We start from the raw sequence: 23,109 nt of genomic DNA on the forward strand, positions 1-23,109 counted from the left end.
CAATATGTCAATAAAAATGAAAGCTACATTACATTTAGCAGACACTTTTATCTAAAGCGACTTACAACGGAGGAAAACGTTCAAGCCACAGTAACACAGCAGTTCACGAATAAAGTGCTCTTAAGTCAGGATTGAAATAGGTGCAGCTAAAGCCTGACATATACTTGCTGTTGGTGCTTGCGTTCGCGTCCGTTCACGTCCGTTTGCGTGAACCACCAACTGCAACGTCGCTCGCGTAGTACGCGAGGAGAGCGCATCGTACCGGCGGTGACCGATAGGGGGCAGTAAGCAGAGCAACAGTTGGAAAAGTGACTAAATATTTAGTAGTAGCGGTAGTAGCAGTAGCAGATTAGAACAACAAACAAGTTTACATGACACCATTGGATGATGTAGGAGATCATAACATTGCCTTGGTTGTGATCTCGGCAAAGGAAACGGCGCCAGCGAATCTCCGCGTCGTCACTTGTGGCCAGCTGGTATCAGACCGGGACCAGCTGGTATCAGACCGGGACCAGCTGGTATCAGACTGGGACCAGCTGGTATCTGACCGGGACCAGCTGGTATCTGACCGGGACCAGCTGGTATCTGACCGGGACCAGCTGGTATCTGACCGGGACCAGCTGGTATCTGACCGGGACCAGCTGGTATCTGACCGGGACCAGCGCAACTCGCGGCCAGAGTGAGAACTGCAGGTCACGTACGCGTTCAGTGTCTTTTTGAGAACGTGCACGTCGACGCGTCAAATGAACGCGGGATACGGGTGGCGGCCATCCAGCACATGCATACCCTTACATAGTGTGACTTGATGTCCCCTTCATTGAGCATGTATCCTTTGATCAAAACAATAATTGCTGGGGAGACAATGCTGTCAGTTTTCTTCATATTGTTATAAGAAGGCTTGTTCCCCTGGCTACCCCTAGCTCTGCGCAAATACAAATATTGAAAAAGTAATGGAAATGGTATTAATTCGAAAAAATCTCCCAAATATCATATAAACCTTTTTTTTGCTTCCACAACGTTTTTCTTTTTTCTTAAAAAAAAAAACAAAAAAAACAAAAACAAGGTGGTTTTCAGGTGATTCGAAGAACAACTTATTCGCAAAAGTGTAATGGAAATGCTTTTGGCGAATGTCCACGTCTCTGGCAGTGCTGGACACAATGAGTCGATTAATCTAAGGCTGTGGCGTAGCTACGGGTGTGCCAGGGTGTGCCAGTGCCACCGACAGAGAATGTTATGCATTTTTTGGTTTTATTTTACTAACATGTTCGACTGAATCAATGAATCAATTTGGAAAATTTGCTGTCAGGCTATTCGTTGTGACGTGTGGATGTATTGCCGAGCAGGTACTTTGGACTTGGTTGGGAAGACTCAGAATTGACTGTTTGGGCAACTCATCAAACTGAAAGTGGATGGGGGACATCAGTTCCCGTCCATTAGTGAAGTCTTAGACTCCTCCAATAAAGACGTTTTCCCCAACATGAACAGTTTGCTTCATATTCTGATATCACTGCCTATTTGTGGCTATGTGGAGCGCCTTTTTCCGTTGTAAACAGGATTAAATCCATCAGCAGAGCTACAATACTCAAAGAGACTGAATAGGATCTTGTTGCTCATGTTTGAAAAAGAGCTTGCGGAGATATTGGACTGATGAAATAATAAACGCGTTCAAGGCCAAGCCTCGCCGTCTTGCCCTTTAAATTGAGAGCTGTGCAGTGCGCACAGGTAGGCAGCAGCATCGTTGTCTTTTACTCTGCTGCGTTGCAACACGAAGCCATGAGGCCAAGCTGTTACATAATCCTATGTGATCAATGATGAGCCCAACAGTTGTGTTCAGATGGTTAAATAGCGTTGTTGATCTTGCGTAATGTGGATACCTACAGTACGTTACGGCTGTATGAGAGTGCATGAGTGCGCACCTGAGTGTTTTATATTTTACTATGTTCATAACATTGGGCACACAATGTTTGTGTGTGTGTGTGTGCTTATGATTTTGTGATGTGTTTTTGAGAACACATATAAAGTGCTTTTTCATGACTTTGTTTGAGAGCACCTTGTATGTGTGAATATGTTTAGACCTGCTGCGAACGACTGCTGACTTTTATGTTAGAGCACTTACTAACAGATCTTTTTACTCAGCGTTGCATATATTTAAGATAAGTATGATCATACAGGCTTGCCAAAATGATGCGACTGTTAAGCCCAAGTTATTATGTGCAGCCTGTGTCTGTTGCTAGTTCAAGGCCCATGATCGATGGAATGAAGAGAGAAACATTTTGAATGTTTGTGGGAGTGCAACGCTCAGTTTGTTGAAAATACATTTAGCACACAGAGTCTTTGCTGGTCCACACCCAATGTCTTTTTTCTGGCTACAGCAATAATCTAAAGTCATGAAAATCTAGTTTTCAGATGTTTTTGGCAACATTAATACGATGTAGTTGTGCTGTAACACTACTTAATCATCAAACATTACATAAGGGCTTTGCCTCTGAAAAACCATTTGAATGACCATCCGCTGCCTTCATGTTCTGGCTATTTTCTCAGCAGCGGTAGTGGCAATCGCAATAAGATTTTCTTTTTTGTTGTTTTGAAGAGAAGTCTTGCAGGATGAGATACTGAGATTTATGAGAATTACGCTTATTCAAAAACAGCTTACAATGGAAACACAGACCCCCTGCAGGGCTACCTTTATTGCTGCTACCTCCATTTTCTTTTGCACAAAAGTGTAATGGAAATGTGACTAGAGTGTCCTGGTTTCTTGAACAGGCTGAGCTCTGTGTCGTTGAGTGCTGATGTGTGGAGAAGTTGACCGGGAAGGTTTGAACAGTGCGCTTCCAGCCATGTTCATTCGACGGTTTCTTCATTCGTTCTAAAATCGGACCATAATGTGTAGAGCCTGATTCATTCTTCTGCTTGAAACCAAAAGTCTTCTTATTTTTGTATTTCCCTAATCTAGCATTGTTAATTTATTTAGAGCCAGAAAATAATAATAATAATGTGTGGTGAATAATGTGTGATGATCCTCTGTTTTCTGATGTGTCCTTGTTAGGGTGCTGCATGCACAATGTGATCAGAAAGTTGTTAGAAATTATCACACTTGTCACTAAGTCACTGAATACACAACAGGTCCACTCCATTTCCCAACTTGTTGTCTACCTGGAGAGGTGCAAAAAATGAGGGGAATCACATTTCAGGCCTTTCTTGAAAGTGGCTCTTACAGACAGGCACTAAGACTGGAAAAAGGGGGAAATGTTCCACAAAGAAAACCCAGTATGTAAGGGGGCAAGATATTTTTTTTTTCAAGCAGCCACAGGTACCGGGTGTAGCTAAATAAACATAGGTGTGATGTGTGCCAATCTGGATTGATTAAAGATCAAAGTGCTGCCACATTCTTGACCTTTTGTAGTGGTTTGATCACACAAGCTGCAGGTCCAGCTTAAGAGGGAGCTGCAGTTATCGAGGTGGGGTACAGCCATGGTCTAGACCAGACGCTGAGTTGCATACTGAGTCATATACTGTCTTGTTTTTTTGTATGTTGTAGAGTGCAAAGGTGCACGACCAGGAGATTGTGGCAGTGTGCTCAGAGAAAGATAACTAGTCATCAAACATGGCACCTAGGTTCTTTGTAACCTTTGTTCGAGCATCAGTAATAGATGCAATATTTATGTATATTGAGGCAGATGGAATGATGGGCCAGGAATTAAGTTTTACATTAAGTTGAAGGTGATGATCCTCCATTAAAACAGACAATTCAGAGAGGCATGTTGAGTGCAGAGATTGTGGGGTGTTTCGTTGGGAATGACAGCTAGTGTTTTTTATCATCTGCACAGCAGTGATATAAGATGCCATGTGATCAAATAATCTGTCAGAGAGGTGCTGTATGTGGCAAAGTGAAGGGGCCCATATACCGAGCCTTGGGGAACCCCTGAGTCAAAGTTGCACAAAACAGAATACTATTTAGACTGCAGTGAGAGCATTTAGCCCAATTTAAATTTACACCATATTTACCACTTTAAATAACAGAATGACAACAAGTGAACTTTTGTTTGATTTATCCACTTTCGCCTTTATGTAAAAAAAATCCAGGCTGTTCTTGAAAGTCCCAGGCTGAAAATTAGTCCTACTTTGGATGTGTTAATATCTTAGCTAGTTGTAGCTAGTGTTGATGTTTGAATGTCAGTGGCTGCACATGAACAAATATTTCACCTGACCAAAAACCATACTTTGATTAAACCCGAGTTGATGGGAGAAAATATTATAATAATCACTTTACTTAAACAAATGTTAACACTAAATTCTCCCCTGATCTCAATCTTGAACTTTTTTCTGATTAAAAAATATTGTGTCAGCTGAAGGAGCTCCCCACTCCCTTTTCCTTAAAGCTGTCTTCACAATATACACTTTTTTTTTTTTTTTAATCTAGTGGCTTTTATTTTGAAAGTGGCTGGACAGGAAACCTGGGTGGGGAGACAGAGGAGACAGAGCGACAGGCTGGGATTTGAACCTGCATCACCTGGGGGCGAGGGTGATAGCCTCTGTATATGGTGTGCCCGGTCAACCAACTGAACTATCCAGGGCCCACACTATACAATTTTAACGGCAATTTGCAAATTTGCCTTAAAATCCTTTCTTGTGAAATGGGATTATAAATTAGCAAATTTTTTTACAAATAACTTGCAAAAAACTCACACGTTTCCAAGTCATTTACAACCTGCAAATAAACATGTCAACATGTTTATTATGTGTGAGCTACTCAAATATACAATCAAACAGAATTGTCAACATGTTATTGCCCCCCCAATCCTGCAGACGGATCCAGCATGCTGAATATCCGGAGCTGTTAGTGAGTCCACATTTGACCCACAGCCAAAAAGAGGCTAAGGCATAGGGTGGAATAACTGTGAGGGAACAGTTTCTTTTACATTCTCAACAAATCTTTATAGAAATAGCATGAACCACACATTTTCTTCCCAATAGGTCAATTTTGAAATAAACAACTTCTACTTTGTGTGTGTTATTTCCTGTGTCATTTGACTTCTCAGACTGAGTTCATGTGAGATCAGGTTTTTGTGTGACCCATTGTCGCCAATGAAGCAACACCATAGTGATATGAAGAATTCTGAATGAAATAAAACAAGTTATGTAGTGTGAACAGCACGGAAATGTACTGATATTGAAAATAGTTTAGTTTGCAGCTGCCTTCAAAATAGTCATATTTGACCAAGTAATGTTTATGTGTCACTTTTAATTCGGTACAGGTCTGGACTGCATGCTATGTAATATAAAACATAACATTGTGGCATTAAAGAGATAATAAAGGCAGTGCTGTTCCATCTTTCTTTCTCACTATATTTTCCTACCATTATAAAGTGCAAAACCCCTTTTCTTTTCAGCTACAAATATGTGAAATAGCATCTTCTTCTTTAATCAGCCTCTCTTCGCTGTCTGGCACACGTGCAGGGAACCCAAGAAGATATTGTTTTCAAATGTTGAGAAAAGCTTCAGTAATCACTGTTATTGTGATCAAACTCAACCCACTCTTTCAAGAGACATAAAATTAGTTTTGGCAATCTACCTCATGGTGTCAAAAAATACCAGCGAAACTTCAATAACAGTTTGTCTTTGACAAACAAATTCACTTGTTATGATGCACAAACAAAAACCATTCAAACAACACATTTTTGACATAGGATTGGATGGAGGTGAAGTGGCACTGTTCAAGAGCTTAATCAATATACTGTATGTGTATTGCTTGAGAGCAGTGCGTGTTTCAGTTAGTACTGCTGTCTCACAGCACCAGAAAGTTCCCAGTTGAAATCCCAGCTGTGGCCTCGCTTTGTGGAGTTCTGTATGCATGGGTTACTCCAGCTTCCTTCCAGTCCAAAAACATGCAAGCTTGGTTAATTGATGACTCTGAATTCTTCCTCTGTGACCTGTGAAGAGCTGACAACAACTCTAGGGAGTACCTTTCAGTAAGGGTAAGCCGAAGCCCTACCCCCAGGACCCTGAATAGGTTTGAAGAGCCTATTAAAATTGATCGACTTAGTCTAGGGAAAACAAGTGACAATAAACCTCAGATTTTTCTATGGCACATCTATATGAGGTGCAGATAAAATCTCACTACGGATTTTTTGAGCTGGTAACCAAATCAAAAAAAGAAGTTCACTGCCTTTCATGGAGCTGGCACATCATTTCTCGTACATTACAAGACACCACAGTGTAGTGTAGCATTATGAAATGATGCTCCTTTCATGTATTTCTGTGATACTGGGCTCGTCGACCTTTTCAGGCATGAAGCCAATAAGAGTCCTTCACCACCACCTGTGCTCTGTCACTGTTGTGACTTATGGATACTTGTATTTAGCCATGCGTGTCCCATGGCCGAATAGGTCTCAGGGGAATGTGATGAGGACAAAAAGAAAAAAAAGATTAACGTCAGAATGAGAGATTTAGAGAAAAAGATGGTTATAAGGCCAGTGACTCTATATACAGTCGAATAAGTGGTTATTGATAATGCATGGCTAGATGGGTGGTTGAGTGGAAAAAAGAAAGGATGAAAAAAGAGAGAATCCGTCAAAAAGAGGATTATCATAAGCTTTGTCTGCTGGGCATGATTGAATTTGGATATATCAGGAAAAAACACACAAGCACGCACATGTGTACAAATACATCATGCAAATCTCTTAGATCATGCTGAAGTACAAGAAGAGTGGCTGATTAAGTTTCAGTGGGGGTTTAGTCAGCATTGCATGTTCAGGAAGCTCACAGTGATTGTAGACAGTGTAATTAGCCCAAGGGTACCGCAGGCATCTGTACACTCTGAGATGTTGTGTAGCATCTTTAAAATATGAACTACATCTTGAATCGAGACTTCACCTTGATTATCTTCATTTGCATTACATCTCAAATAATGTCTGACTTGTGCGATTGTCACCTCAATCAGATGGAAGTGATGCAAAGAAAGTAATGGAAATGTGGTACGAAGCAGCTCATTGTGACCGTAATGATATCTGCTTTCTGGAAAAAGGTGCTCCAAAGTGCATTTAGCAAATTCTGAGAAGTGATTGTTTTCTGTTCCTGCAAAAGAAGGAATCTTTGACTAACAATAATCCAAGATGATTAATCTAATTTAAAAAATGAAAAGCACATCATTAAAACTGTGGTGACTGAATATATGCAGCAAAGATGAAGATACTACAAGAGTTGGAAATTGACTTATTCCACACAGTACACAAATAATTCACTGCGGCGCACATCTTTCATATTGCAAAGCCATTTAACATCATGAATAAACCTACATGTACAGGAAAAGTTGCAGAACTCATGCATATTGCATGCCTAATTGCAAACAAGATGCCTGACGTTTTCCTGTGTGGCTATCTGTGCATGCATTCTTGTAGAAATCTAAAGTACTTTGGTAGTGTATTACAATGTCCATGGGAGCTTTATGCCATCCTTAATGATGAAAGAAGCCACATACAACTGAGGTTTTGCAATGTTAATGAACTAACTACAGCAAATACAGTATCAGTCTTGTCAATCTCGGTTGCAAAATTAATGAGGCCAAAAGCTAGCACAGAGGCCAAACACAAAGTATATGAATCGTAAGGGATTCAACTCCTTTATGGCCTATTTCAAATGCACTCCTGAAAGTGCTATTAAAACAGGGATGTAACAGGAAACATGTGTTAAAAAGGACAAAGAAAGGCATGGTTTAGGGTGACAGCAAAAGAAAGGGATACAGCACAGTGACAAGGATAAAACAGCAAAGACAAAGAGGAAAATTCAGAGGGGGCGGGCGAGGGGCAAAAAGATTAAAATGGTGATGAGAAGAAAAAGGAAGAATGAGGGACAACGATCAAGCAAGGAAGACAACAGACGTGAAGACCGCGGGGGAATCAAAGTGAGAACACTTCTGTGAGAAAGACAGACGCTCGTATGTGTGCTGGAAGAAAAAAAAAGTGGTTTTGTGAAATATTGAGTGCGATAGAAGACTTACAGAAGCAAAATCCCTTCCCCAGAGAGAGAGAGAGGGAGGAGAGGAAAAGAAAAGGGAGGAGAAACAAAGAGGAGGAGGAGAATGGAGCAGTGATTGAAGTTTTGGATAAGAGTCATAAGGCTGGAGACCATTTCAGAGGTCTCTCTTGTGAAGCTTCGTGTAGGACTTTCAGGGCCCGTCTATTTTAAACAATGTGTGGGTATACTGCTAAACACCTTATAGCATTCAATATACCTGTGGAGCATTTCAGAGATGCGTTTATGTGGGAATTTCAACTAGGAAGCCATTTTATATAGGGGAGAAATGAGTCCCAAGTTATCAAATAATAATGAGATTTTGGTGCTGTTAAAGGAAATTGTATTTTCACTGCAAGCCCAGTTCATAAGGGAGTCTAACCTGCACAAATAATCTGCTCAGTGTCCACGGTACAAGTGTCTGAAGTGCCTCAAAGTGCATATTTGTGGAGCTGCTTTATAGATTTGTTTTGCTAAAATCTTTCAGGTAATTCTTTTCTTGAATTGGTTTATTGTAAGTGTTATTGTTGTCATTGTTGTAAGTTGCAGTAGCTGCAGCGGTCTCATATAAAAAAAAAAAAATAGAATAAAAAATTACTTTGGATTCTTTGTGTGACGCTTGTCATTGTTAGTCTGGCCAGGCATCCTGATTCTGTTCCTCTTTCATGGAAAAAAAAAAAAAAAAGAATTAGTCTGGCTCCTCTGGATTCAATCCCTGATTTCCAGGGTGTAGTACCAACTGATGCAGAAGACACGGCCTCTGGACGGGAATACAACCAGGATCACAGAAATAAAGCATGACAGTGACAGTGGACATGGCTGTGAATGGAAAGGGTACGTGACACATTTCACGAGAGTATTCTGCTGAAGTGAAAGGGTTACATCACCGTACCCACAGAGAAAGACAGATGTTTATGTTGTTTGATACAATATGTGTCAGAACTAGATGAACATCACATGGTGAGTTGTAAAATTCACCAAAAATTGTGTTTATATTACGTGACATTCAGCACTTTTGTTTATATATAAAATTCCTGTTTATTATAGACACGCCAAACTCCTCATTACAAAGACATCACGAGTTAGCACTAAATCGTTTTTTAATATCTAATGGTAGCTTTTAGTTGCTGACCTAAGCAGGCAACTGAAGTGCCCAAAGCTCTCCAAATCTACTACAAAAGCAAATGGAAGAGGAGAATGAAACTAAGGTGAAACACTGGTTAAAAAGTCACAGACAATAAAAAACAATCTCGATAAAAAGTCAAGTGGGCTGCTCTTTCATTCCTCCAACCTGCTACTGAAAATTATGTTGCATAATTAAAAAAAAAAAAAAGGAAAGCGTGGTCAAAAATGGTAAAATTACAACTTAATTTAAGGTTTTAAACATGTTACATACTTAAGTTATTCTTAAAATACAAAAAATGTATGCAGCTTTACTGTTACAATGGTACTTTTTAGACATGTGAGCAAATAATTATTTTAGTTATTTTTCTTCTTGTGAGACTGAGGTAGGTAAAAACATGGTTATCCGCTGCAAAATATGGAAGTTAGTGTAAAAATAATATAATACAAAAGGACATTACATGATAATGTTATGAAATGAATGTGCCAACAGAAAAGAGAAAAAGTTGTGCTCTGAGCAAGTAGATGACTAAGAGTGTGTACATGATTTACCTGGGGAAAAGATGGCAGCTGCAGGAAGAACAGCATATTGATGCTCTGGAACAAACTCTAACCTGTAGCAAGTGAAGCCCTGGTAACAATATCCTCTGATGGCTGTGCCCTCCTCCAGTTTAATATACCCTGCCACTCTTCAAATAAGACTCAGGAACTGTTTGAGATAGATGTCAAATAGTTCATTATGTTCACTTGTCCTCCAAACTCCCCTGGTCTCAGTCCAATAAGAATATGTGGATGTGCTGGAGAAGGTGGTCCAATCTACAGCCTCATCATCTCACACTGTTAAGGAATTAAACACCCGGCTGCCTGATAATACACCTCAGAGGTCCTGTGTCCAAGTGCCAGACGGTCAGAGCTTTTTGGCAGCGCAAGGTATACAGTACATACAGTGCAAAAACAGCCCCTCTAGGAATGAGCCTACCGTAATATTCCATAAATCAAGTCTTATTTCAAGCAAAATATCTTTGCCAATGGAGCGGGAAACATTTTTCTTCACTAGAATTCTAAAAACTAGCAAAATTGTCTAAAATAGTCTTCTAATTTCTTTGAAACAAGGATTTATTTTTGCTTGAACTCTGAAAATATGAAATATCCGACAGTATATAATAAATGAGTAATTGTTACTTTGGTAAGTAAAAGTAAAGCTGTATTTCTCAATATGATGGTTACATTGTATAATAAACCCAGAGTGCAATGTGTACCAAGGTGTGGGCGAGTATAGTCTGCTACAGCATGAGCAATCATGAGTTTCCCTCACATCCAAAAACACATTTCTTTGGAAAAATCTTGTAATCTTGTAATGTAATCGCTAATGTGTGCTTTAAAAATGACCCCCGAAGCTCTAGTTCTTGTGGAGGCACAGTGGAGAATGTGCAAAGCCACTCTGCCCTCTTTGAGCGCCCAGAGAGCAAAATTTAGCGAAAACAAAAACAATGTTCCAGGACCAAGCAGTTAGCGCCTTGAAAACTGGGTAATTTGTATACTTATGAATACTTAAGAATGAATACTTAAGCATACGCTTACCTCATTTTTTGGGCCTATTGTTATGTCTAAGATGATAGGTTATTGTAATAATACTGTCAGATAAACTCACTCAAAATTGCCACTTCAACCTTTAACCTATGACCATTGTCAGATCCAAAAGAAAAAATAAATAGAAAAGACGTTCACACCAGTTTCATCTTACTTTCAATCAGTATCAGTTCAGCAATGTTTAGTATGCTGACCTTATCATTTAGTTTAAATTGCTGCTTTGCCTTTGTTGAAGTCATGGAGCGGTTAAGCTTAGTTCTGCTCAATAAACTGCCCAAAAACTGTAGTCCTATGATGCTGATCTTTTGAAACAGGCTGTGGTACGAATACATAATAAGAGGCTGCTGTAATGGAAGACCCTGCGATGCACACCATTCCTTGGTTAATCAAACCACTAAGACAAAAAGAGACATGGTGACCAATGAACTCATGTTAGTTAAACATGTAGTTTATAAAAAGCTATATCTGTTCATTTGCCAAGGCATGTGGCAATCCAGGGGAGCGGCTGAAATGCACGCACACGTATTGTGCTGTAAATAACTTGTGCTGTACTCTCAACTTAGACTTTTCATTACAACAGGCATTCAAAAACAAGAAAAGACATTTATCATAACGTCTGTAACTTCCGTAGTGTTTCCAGCACTCAGCCTTCAGGATTGCTGCTTGCATGTTGCTTTGCATTCAGATTTTCCTTTAAGACACAGACTAACTGCATTTTATGTACAATCAAACCACAAAAGAAAAAAATAACATATCAGTACACACTTGTTTGCACAAAAAACACATGACAAGGCCCTATAAATACAGTGCGGCAGTAATGTTCATCTTGTAAAGTAGGTGGATGAACTGGAACCAGGTCAGAGAAAGGCAGAGCATGCTCCAGCTTCCCTCCTTTTTAGCAGCTTTTCTCACCTCTGTTTTTTTTTTTTTACATTGCTTTTGCTTTTGTAGCTCTTTCGCTGATGAGGCGAACTGGAATGTTTATCTCCTTCAGCCCGACACAACCCTGCCTCCAAACTGACTGTTGTCTCTCTACTCGGTAAAACATCTCTTCAGAGGAAAGAAAAGAGACACTATATTTCCGAGGGTTTGGAATTTTGTCAACGGATTATCCACAGCGCTCAAGGATATATTCAACTACTCAGTCACAGGCACATTCTAATGTTTATTCATACCTGTATCCAGCCGTCTAACGGTTAACTGAAACATGATCTAACAGAAATATGGAGGATGAGCACAATTTCTCCAACACCACATTATTGGGTGATTGTTCATAATTTGCTGGAACATGTCAAAAAAACTGGAAAAAGGCGGAGGTCAATAAGCAGCTTCCCTCTGGTAAATACACACATTCCCTTATTTGGATGACGTATACACATACCAAATCCACTTTTCTTCTTCCTATTCAGGGTCAAGAGGGTCTGATGGAGGTTATCCAGTTTACTTTGGGCAAAAGGTCGGAGTATGCCTTGGAAAATTCACCAGTTCATCACCACAAACAGCCACAAACAACCACACACAGACTGTTACGGCCCATTTAGATTGACCAATTAGACTATTATCGATGTTATTAGACTGTGGGAATAACGTGCACCTGGAGAACCAACATATTTTATTTGGATGCTTTCCCTGTGTCTGATATATATATATATATATATATATATATATATATATATATATATATATATATATATATATATATATATATATATATATATATATATATATATATATATATATATATATATATATACAAAAGCATGAGTTTGAAAAGTGGGGGGGGACATGCCCCCCCTGTTCCCAGTGGAAATTGCGCCCTTGCGCCTCACGGCGTTTTATTTTCACTCGCTTTATTTTTTATTTCTGCAGTTTTCATTATGGACCAATGTGTGTGCTGAAATATGGAAAACACTGGAAACAGCTCCGCTCACTTACTCAGACAAGTGCAAATTGCACTCAGCCGCAAAACTTTATGGGCGTGTTTGCGCCGGCATATCATTAGAGCAAAATCTTTTGTGAATAGGACCTTAAAGCAGGGCAAATTGCGGGCGCAAATGCGGCGCAATTCACAGCGCTATTTGCGGGCGCAAACTATTCTTTGTGGATTTGGCCCTATGTTTTTTAATCGCTTAATCTATTATTTAATCTCTAACTTTACTTTTTCTGTGTTTGTGCTTGAGTTGTTAGCAGCAGAAAACAATGGTCAGTCCCACCTTGAAGTGGACATTGATTGGCTGTAACTGTGTTTGGGCGTGTTTAGCAACGCTGGTAGGCTCCCATTGTAGCTGGACAGGCATGGGGGGGGCGGTGAGTAGCGGATAATGCAGTGATAATGGAAGAGCATGTGAAACATTTCGGTCCAGTGAATGGGGGATTTACATTTCTAAAATGCCCCGACGGCACCATTGATAAAAGTAGAGTGATATGTGTCCTCTGTAGAAAGGACTTTGCTCACCACCGAAGCAGCTGAAGTTTAGCCGCATAAACGCAAAGCACCGGTCGCGAGCGCAGCCACAGCTAATGTTAGCAGCAACGATGTTGCCACAGCAACGCTCTTACCCAAACTAAACTCGAGGAGAGCAGCTCGCACATGAGCACGTCTGCAACAGAGAGGCTGGCGAAAAATGTTGCCAAGTGATGTAAATGGCTATGACTGCATCTGTTCAAGTCTGTTAGAAAAATAAATAAATTACTTTATGAAGCCATGTTTGTTGTTGTCATATATCAATCTTTTGATCTGCCACAATGTAATGTAATGATGACAATGAATTTAAAGGAAAAGGAAAACATTTAAAGGAAAACACTTCATATATATATATATATATATATATATATATATATATATATATATATATATATATATATATATATATATATATATATATATATATATATATATATATATATATATATATATATATAATGTGAGATGTGGTAGACATTGTGATTGGGTTTGATCGGCAAGGCACATTTTATTTCTGCATTAAAAAAACATGGAGAATACGGTCTCTTTCTGGCATTAAATGTATAATGTTTGTGATCAGTTTAATCATGAAGTTCCCATGATGAACTCATGTTTTATGTATGTGTCCCATGCTGCTGCCAGTAGTTCTATTGGTCTTTTCTTAAAATGGGACTTGCAGAGAAGACTCTTTTTCTTTCTTGGTTTATAAAAGTATCTGGTGAGTAAATATGTGAAGGAATGGATGCAGGATTTTAAGATACCAGCATCCTTGAAAATCTGCTCGTCTAGCTGAATGCACTCAAGTAATCAGAGTGGAGCCTTCTTTTAACGTATGACAGGGCATAAGAAAGGCAGAAAGACAGACAGACAGACAGAGACTTAAGGAACTGCACAACAAACTCCCAAACAAACAAAAATAAGGAGCTGCAGCAATGTGGAGACATTAGAGGATGAGAAGAGGGCCTGATTTTTATTCACACAAATCACACAAAAAGAATGCACATCAATAAGGAAATCTGTCTTGGTTTTTAACCAGCTCGGTATTAAACTCATCCATCCTGGGAGAGCAAATAGCACAGGAGGAAGGGGTGAGATGAGCGAGACAGAGAAAATATGCATCTGCAGAGCAGTCATATTTCACCTGTAGCTAGTAAAGATCTTAGATTGCATAATGTAATGAGAGGATAAAGCCTCATTTATGACCAGCTGGGACAATAAATCTGAATCTCTTCTGACCCGATCCTTGCCTTTGCTGGGCAGACTGAGAGAAATTCAGAAATGTCAACATTTAAGAAACTCTCCTTAATTCTGTCTCATCATCCTAAAGCAACATCACAAAAGTAAACACTGTATTCATCTATTGAATACATCCATGAAGCTGTAATGAAGAGAGTGGAGACACTTGACGCTTTGGCACAATTACAACATTTAAATTGTTCTTTATTTCTCCAGTATGTTTAATTGCATATATCTATCTCCCTCTTCACTAAAAAATGTCTGTCATAATTACTTTCAATTAAAAAGTACAGTTCTGCAGCTGCCCTCAGTGTGCTTTGGCAATAACTACTGCAATGGCTGCAATGGCTCCCGGAAGATGAGGGACACTGTTGGCAGCAACATTAGGATCGGCTGGGGAGCCACAGTTGAAGGACAGATGAAGTAGTGGCTTGTTGGATCCATCTTTACAACAGCTTGGAGTGTTATATAAGGAGCAATGTAGCTGGGGCTGGAGGAAGAATACAAAGTGATGAATCCCAATATCAAATATAACAGGCAAGCAATATGCGACAGCTTCTCATGATAGATTTTATACCTCTAATTACTTCCGTGTCCCCATCCTTTCCCTTGTTTTTATTCACGCATCAATAAAAAAGGTTAAACGTGTATTTATTTGTGCCCTTTATTTAATTTTCTGATCTGTGCCCCTGTGCCTAAAGGTTAGCCCAGATTCTAGCCCAGTCTTGACACTTTTCAGCTGAAAAAAGCCACGTTTTCCAGGATTAGCTCCCTTCAGTCTGCAGAGCATGAGGAAAAACCCCAATTAACAGGTGAGTGGACTTGCTTGTAAAACTAGGCCAGGTTGCGTATGTTGATTGTTCTCCGGTGGGCTATCAGGAGGAAGAAAAACTACAGAACTCTACTTTCATTGTCTCCCCATGCTTCAAAAGACCACTGCAGTCATTCGCACAGAATTCAAATGACAGAAACAAATAAAGAGACGTGAATACATGATGAGAAAAAGAGGCACAGGGAAGTACAACGTGGCCTACACGGAAAGGAAAAGATGCCAGCAAGAGGCTAATGGATAAAGCAGTTAGAAAAGTATGAAAGAGGAGGAGAACTGACAGATGAGAACAAAGAGAGAGAAAAACAGTAGGGAGTGGTAATGAAGGCCACTTTAATGAAGCACACTTTCCGTCTCTCATTTCTCAACTTCCTCTCATTTATTTTTTTCTCTCCAACCTCTCACTTTCCCTGGTCTCTCACCTTCACTTTTCTAAAGCCTTGGGGAAAGGACAACTCATTCATAATTAATTGTTTCCCTCCACAGAGATATTTACAGGGGTTTCAATACTGGTTAATTAAGCATACTTCAAGAATAAATGGTTAAGTTCCTCCAAAATCCCAGTATTGGAAGAATCTTTTACTTCTTTTTGCTACAATTTGACTTTTTAAAACTTTATAGAAGTTATATTTCTCCCAGTAAATGTCAGCAAATACTGGCTCTGTTTTATAGATGAGGTCATTTAAGGTGAACGTGTGAAATACCAAAATGAAATTCAGAGTAAATTTAATGTGTTGCAGTCTCCTAGGGTGAAATGAGAAGACTGCAGAATTATTGTGAAACTGTAAAGCCTGCTAAGAGCACAAAACCCAAAAAGGAAAATATCTTTAAAACAGTTATTTCCTGAACTTGGAAAGTCAGCAACATTTTGTGGACTTCCTGACCTTTCCTGTATATTTTCATTCTTTCTTCAAAACAAAAACATTAGCTTGCATGACAATGTAACACAGCTCATTTTCCCTTGCAGTAAATAGTTTTTTATATCCCTCTTAGCTCATATCACTGAGTCTGCAATGGTTTGTAAAGACACGTTTCACTGTGGGCTAATGATCTATGAAGATTTCACGAGTTCAGTTCTCCTTTGCTGTGTTATGATGGCACACATGTCGTTAGAGGATTTATACTCTTACTGTTTCCCTGTTTTGCTCTACTATAACACAGCAAACACATGCAACAAAGGTGTTTGCCTCACATCTGTGTGCATGTGTGTAAATGTGTGTGACAGAGAAACTGTGTTGGTACTTGTGGTCACAAGTGAGCTTCAAATAAACTTGCAGTAACCTCAATACGGTCCATCTCTAACTGGAAATATATTGAAAGTTTCAGTTTGTTGTTTTTTTTGGCATTGTAGGTAAGTGAAGCATATGGATAAACTTCTGTATATAATTTTTTTATATTTTTTAAATTTATTTTGTATTTTTTTGTCCAAAGCTGCTGTGGAAAATTGCACTTTTATTTGGCTGAATTGTTAAAAAATATAAGAAAATAAATAAACAGAAGAGGACATCTACCGGTACAATAAAAGAGTCAGGATCCTGGAGGTGTGAAAAAAAAAGTGAGACAGTGATGAAGACGAGAAACCTGTTTCCACTTCGAGGCTCGGTACGGTCCGATACAGTCCAGTATGGTTCAGAATGGTCCACTCAGTTCAGGTGAGCTTTTCCACTGCATGTTGGTCTGCTATGGCCCATGCGGGTTGTCGACCAAATGCCTAGCGTGACGTCATAGTAGTGCGATGACAACAAAAGCAAAGCGACCACAGAGACACTACCAACAGCAACAATGGAGGTCATCTAGCAGCTCGTTTTTGTCACGCTTGGCTTTTATTACTTCGTATGGACAATCAATGCCACGTTGTTTGGGAGAAGATTGCGGGCGGCAAAGAGTGTTCATGGTTGCTTTTGTCGTGGGTATTGACGTTTTTCTGTCCGCCAATCAACGCATTGTGTCATGTGACGTCAGTAGCTCCGCCCTTAACATACAGTGCCATTTTTCTATGGACCTACAAAAACAGGGGCCCAAAAATGGTACGGTATGGTTCGGTTTAATGGGAACATTTTTGAATGGAAACACACAAAATACTGTAGCGGACCATACCGGACTGTATGGGGGCTAAAGAATACCATGCTATTCAAACTACAGTGTTAAAATAGAAGAGTCTTGTAAAAATAGATAAATAAATAAAATGTTCTATGCCACATTGTCATCATCATCATTTGTGGAAAAAACATGCAGGGAAAGGTTGTTTTTCTTTTCTTCTGGTGTGTTAATAATGAGGCAAATACTTTGTCCACGACATATGGCTATTAATGGAAGATTCTCTTTGATTTAAAGAGCTCTCCTCAGAATGCTTTTACAGCTCACATGATAACAAAACAACTTTCCATTTGGCACTGACCAACTCATAGACAGAACACCCAGGCTTTGAAGCATGAATGAAACGTTTATGTGGGATTACAACTGCAAACAAACAGTTAGTAGTGAAATGCTACAGAATAGTTATGATAATTGAACCTACTTTCTAAAGAACGAGGGGAATGTTTTCAAAAAATGAGACAAATAGAAATCCTGTGATGTACAGTACATTTTAATGTGATCGTAATAGCAAAAGCTTTAACTGTAATGGTAATGTGAAGCTGTTTGAATTAAGAACTGGTTCTTTCATATATCATGACCACAAAGAACAGATATAATAATAATAATAATAATAATAATAATAATAATAATAATAATAATAATAATAATAATAATAATAATAATAATAATAATAATAATAATAATAATAATAATAATAATAATAATAATAATAATAACAAAATCATACATTTCAAAGAAAAAAAGTGCTACAGAAAATAAGACAAAAAAGATATAGGGATTTCAACTGAGAAGGCAGGTCTCAGCTGGAGGATTCATGAAGCAGCTGAGATGGAAGTGTTTGAGTGCAGAATGGCATGGATGAACAAGGAGGGCAGGACACAAGAAACCTCTGGCATCAATCTTAGTTATGGGGAAAAAATAAGAAAGCATAAACATATGCTGTCTGCAGTTTGTCCTGAAGCTGGTTATGTAACCGTAGTAGGCTATGTGTGTGAAAATAAGCAAGGTTTTGATTTACAGTCGTCTCTACTGTCTCAACTGCCTAATAGCTCCTCTGTTCATTAGTTCAGCCTTTTCTTTTGGCTAGAAAAGTTTTAGAAAAGCCACCAACACTAGAGTTCTTGAAAAATCCCCATTCCCTACCACATACAGCAGTGTTCAGAGAACATTACATCACATTACACAAGGCAGTTTGAAAAGCCATGTTGATGGATTGATGCACCCTTTAATCGCTGACAACCATCTGTAACCACTGCTGACTGCTGTGGTGGGAAATATCCATGGCTGTGGATAGTTTGGTGGTGGTCTGCAGCAAGCCTGAAGAACCACAGTAGGAAAAATTAATTTTCATCCGCATCAGAATCAGCGGGTGCTCAGTGCATCCACTGTTATCAGTTATCACGGCACACCAATATATTATAATACGAAACTGATGACATAAGTACACCAGCATCAATACAAACTGGACATTACAATAAATTTCTCTATTGATGAAACAATAAAACAGGAGATTGTCTTTTATCCACGAAGAACAAAAAAACACCAGATGTGATGTGTGAAGTCTCCATTTTTCACATTTCTTTCAATAAACAGTATTTTCACAAGCTTTCACATTTTCTCTTGTGGTCGTACATTTTTCTTTATCTCTCAGCTCACGCTGCAGTGAATCAACAAAAAAAAAAGAAAAATGAAACAAATGAAAAAACAAATAAAAGTATGCAGAATGTTTGACTGCACCAATGTAGCTGAAAGCGTAATCCTTTCCAAGAAAGATCTTCTGCTTTTCTAAAATGAAGGCATTATTAAACCTATTTGTATTGGATTTGTGTTCTAATAATTTTATTCAAAAAGCTGAATCTTCTGATTTGTGTAAATTGACTTGGATTTTCTTCTTTTTCTTTCATGTATATGAAGCCTAAAACAAGCAGTGAATCTTTTTGCCCAGAGATTTTGTTTCAATGTCATGAGCTAATTAATAATTGTTTATCAACTAACAGGAAGGCTGACTTTTAAGAAGAGATGAACAAACTGCAATTTAATTGTCCGATTCCAAGTCCCTTCCTAAAAAATGCAGTCAACTGCAAAACAATCAACCAGTAAGAGATAACAGACATTGCTGACTGTGAGCTATACTTGCTTTATTTTCAGCCTCTTAGCTTTTGTTAGCTTCATGACAGTAAGAAAGTTGAGCAGATTTTTCAGTACTCCATGCTTGTTACTTACCTTCCACCCTAAAATCACATTTCTTAGAGCCACACACTCAGTGGATTAACTGACTGAAAAATAAAACAATATAAAATAAAAGGATGTATTAGGACTGACACATTTTGACAATTATAGATGTATGCTATTTGCAGAAGTAACGCACTATTACTGTAATATACACAATCCCATGATGTCACTTTTAGCATTTTAGAACCACAAACCACAACTTTAAGACGTTGATACCATTCAGTTTTCCTAACTAGATATAAACATCAATCATACCATTTATATTTAAAGAAATTACTTTTTTTTTGCTTTTAAATCTCTCCTTGCATCCTTTCATTAATGCAAACACATGATTTTTTGATACATTCATTGAGTAGATTAGCTTATGTGCCCCTATTACTGAAACACATGTTTGAGAAAAGCTTTTCCATCAGACAAGGTTGACGACTTAATAACTACACAAATCTGGAAAAAAAGGAACCCAAAGGCAATTATTTGTTTAACTAAGTTCGAACCATAAAAATGTAATGATCCAAAACTCATTGACCTTTCTCTTGCTTCCTTAATAAGTCCACTGTGCAGCTGAATTAAAACAATGGAAAACTGAGAACCATGTTAGAAGACTTATAGTCCACCCATCCAGCACTATAAATAAACAGACATGTGAAATAAATAAGATATGTCATGATACCTCAGTTGTAATCGTAAATAGATTTACTGTATGATAAACACGTTTTCATGAGTCAAAATAATCAAACATAATCAAGGGATAAACGGTTCAGTGGAGGGAAAAGCAGAATTAAACTGTTTATGTTTGAACCAGAACATATCTAGTCAACAGTTGCATATTATGTAAGGTACACATGGTCATGCCATATCATAGCTCTTATTTCGCTGTAAGATAATTCACTTTCCATTAGTCTTCCAAAAGCATCCCGCTGGTGATGAGTGCACATCCTAGTTCAGTCAGTGTGCATGTTAGACTTTTAAAAGCCAGTGAGACCGACCGTTCAGTTGTAGGTTGTAACCTGGCCCAACCTCCATTCTCACAAAACATCAGGCTTCTGTCCTATTTGCAGAGCATCGCTGGAATCAGCCTCTGTTTGATTTTGAGCATTGCGTGTTGACTTGTCAGCTATCAGGTTTGTACAGTGACTTTTTGCCATAAGCAGGACAATATTCGATGAAAAGAGCTCAAAATATTGGAAAGTCTTTTATCCTTTAGGCTTTCCACAAACTCTAAATGAGGTCCTGAGAGATACGTTCAAACACAAAATACTGCAGATCTCTTAAAAGATATATAGATACCGGTAGATAGATAGATAGATAGATAGATAGATAGATAGATAGATAGATAGATAGATAGATAGATAGATAGATAGATAGATAGATAGATAGATAGATAGATAGATAGATAGATAGATAGATAGATAGATAGATAGATAGATAGATAGATAGATAGATAGATAGATAGATAGCAGCTGGGAAAGAGGCATCCAGCTGAAAGCTGCATTTTGTGAAATGACAGCTCAGCAAGAAGGTGCAAAGTTTGTGTGTTGCAACGCCTGAAATGACAGATAGAAGGTTCTTCGCACCTCGTTATGTAGACTCAAAAGCAACTAAATGTGCTGGCTAGAGCAGCTGTAATGGGAAATACACTTCAAATCTGCTGAGATGAAAACCACATTCTACCTATTTCCACCTTGTTTGTTTTTTTAGCTGAGCAACCTCTTACACTCTCCCTGGGGTGCATTTGTGTAGTCCCTCCACTGGATTTACGCTGATATTTTTTATTCTCTTCCCTGTCATTTATAGCACTTCAGTGGGGCCAGTAGGGCTGGATTCTGCTTTCATTGCAAAAGTGAAAGATGTACTTTCAATTGTGGGTTTAATAAAAAAATGCTGTATGACTTCTTATATGTTTAATCCATAAATGTATACATTTGATGCCACTTTTCTGCTTATTTTACACTGATGCAGTGTTAGTGTAGCCTGCCAGAACCTGAAACACATCTAAGATCACTTTTATCTGCTATTTCAAATTCTTCTCCAACGTTTACACCAAATCACACTGACCTTATTTCATTTTATTCTTCCAGTGTGCTGACCAAGAGTACAGAAAGTAGCTACTGTGGCTACTGCTCTGGACTTTTAAATGTATCATTAACAAGTCAATGGCTGGCAAAGTTCAAGATGAACACTGTTTCAATCAGGGAGTGAGAGGAGAAGGGAGGGGGTGTGTTAATGCTTTTCTTTGCCCCCTTTTCCTCCAAGAGGTTTATTATAATTATATTGTTAATATCAAATAAAACAAATGCTGGGAAAGTGGATTGCTTTGACAAAAGAAAACCAATTTATAGTTTAAACGCGCGTTTTTAAAGTGAATTGTAAAGGCTGTAAATCGGATTCGGAATATAGGCTATTAAAAAATTAGGCCACTGTTCAAAGTGAATTATATGAAAACAAGCAACAAAAAAGGGAAAATAAAAGAAAGGAATTTAAATTCACCAACTCGGTCACATTTTACATTTAAAAAAAAGTCCGCTTTTAGTTTCCTCGGCCACTGTGCGGTGGCCACTTGAAGATGTTTCACTGCAGCTGTTTTACGCACGCTGAAGGCGCGTCGTCGGAGCGGGGAAACGCGTATTTCATCCCTGGATAGATTACATTTTTACCACCAACATGCACATGGGCACGGGTAAAATTACTTTAGCAACGTTTTAAGTTTCATTCTGTCTTACCTTGAGCTGTCGCGGCTCTGGAGAAGTGCAGGTGCGTGTGTTTGCAGCCCCTTATCCGAAAAAAAACCCCCCAGAAAGCCAGGTGTCTGGTCCTGCTCGGTCCAGGAGAGCCGACAAATGAAAGCACACTGTTCTTTGCTGATGGACCCACTAGCGTCAGAGAGGTGAACCAACCGCAGCTCCAGCTCTGGCACGACTGTCTGTTTCTTCGGCGAAAATTAGTTTGCTTGCTTCAGCCTGCCGCCCTCCCTTCCACTCACTCACTCACTCAAGGATAATTTATGGTTCCGCGTTACACCAACGCAGAGCCTACGACGTACGGTCCGCGTCGCCGCGTAACCTACGCCGTCGATTTAACGCGGAACCATAATTCAGGCGTCACTCATTCACTGTCTCCCACCCATGAGAAATAAATAATCTTTAATCTCTGCCTCTCTCCCTGCTTCTGTCTATCTCGCTCTCTACTTAGCAGATGGGCATCTTTGACTGATGTCAGAGCTTTTTTTGGAGCCTCTTGGATGCTCAAATGTGCGTCCCCTGCCCTGCCTGCCCCATTCTTCCACCCCCACTGCATGCTTTCAGGGTTCAACTAGACTGTCTGGTGTAGAGAGTTTCGGGTCTGTCCGGCTGTGACCAGGGAGCAGGTCGGGATTAACCGTGCAGGATTATACCTCAACGTTCATTTCATCCCACACGCTGGAAGCACACGCGGTGGACAATGACATCAGTCTTTGGCAGACAAACACACAGATTCACGTGGGTAGGAATCAGAGAAGCACATGCAAATATAGAGGAGCAAAACAGAAATT

General features: G+C 39.0%; 1 protein-coding gene across 2 annotated transcripts in view; it reads right to left on the minus strand.

The window, feature by feature from the left end:
- camkvl (CaM kinase-like vesicle-associated, like) overlaps positions 1 to 22,603 on the minus strand; it is a 52,726-nt gene extending 30,123 nt beyond the window's left edge. Inside the window, exon 1 of one of the 2 annotated variants that reach the window (XM_061736075.1) lies at positions 22,301 to 22,587. The gene's annotated coding sequence lies outside the window, so the exon portion shown is untranslated. Of the gene's footprint in view, positions 1 to 22,300 lie in introns of both variants that reach the window. The other variant, XM_061736077.1, reaches the window with a different exon arrangement.
- Between the last annotated feature and the right edge of the window lie 506 nt (positions 22,604 to 23,109).

The sequence above is a fragment of the Cololabis saira genome, chromosome 12 (genome assembly GCF_033807715.1).
Source record: "Cololabis saira isolate AMF1-May2022 chromosome 12, fColSai1.1, whole genome shotgun sequence".
NCBI lineage: Eukaryota > Metazoa > Chordata > Actinopteri > Beloniformes > Belonidae > Cololabis > Cololabis saira.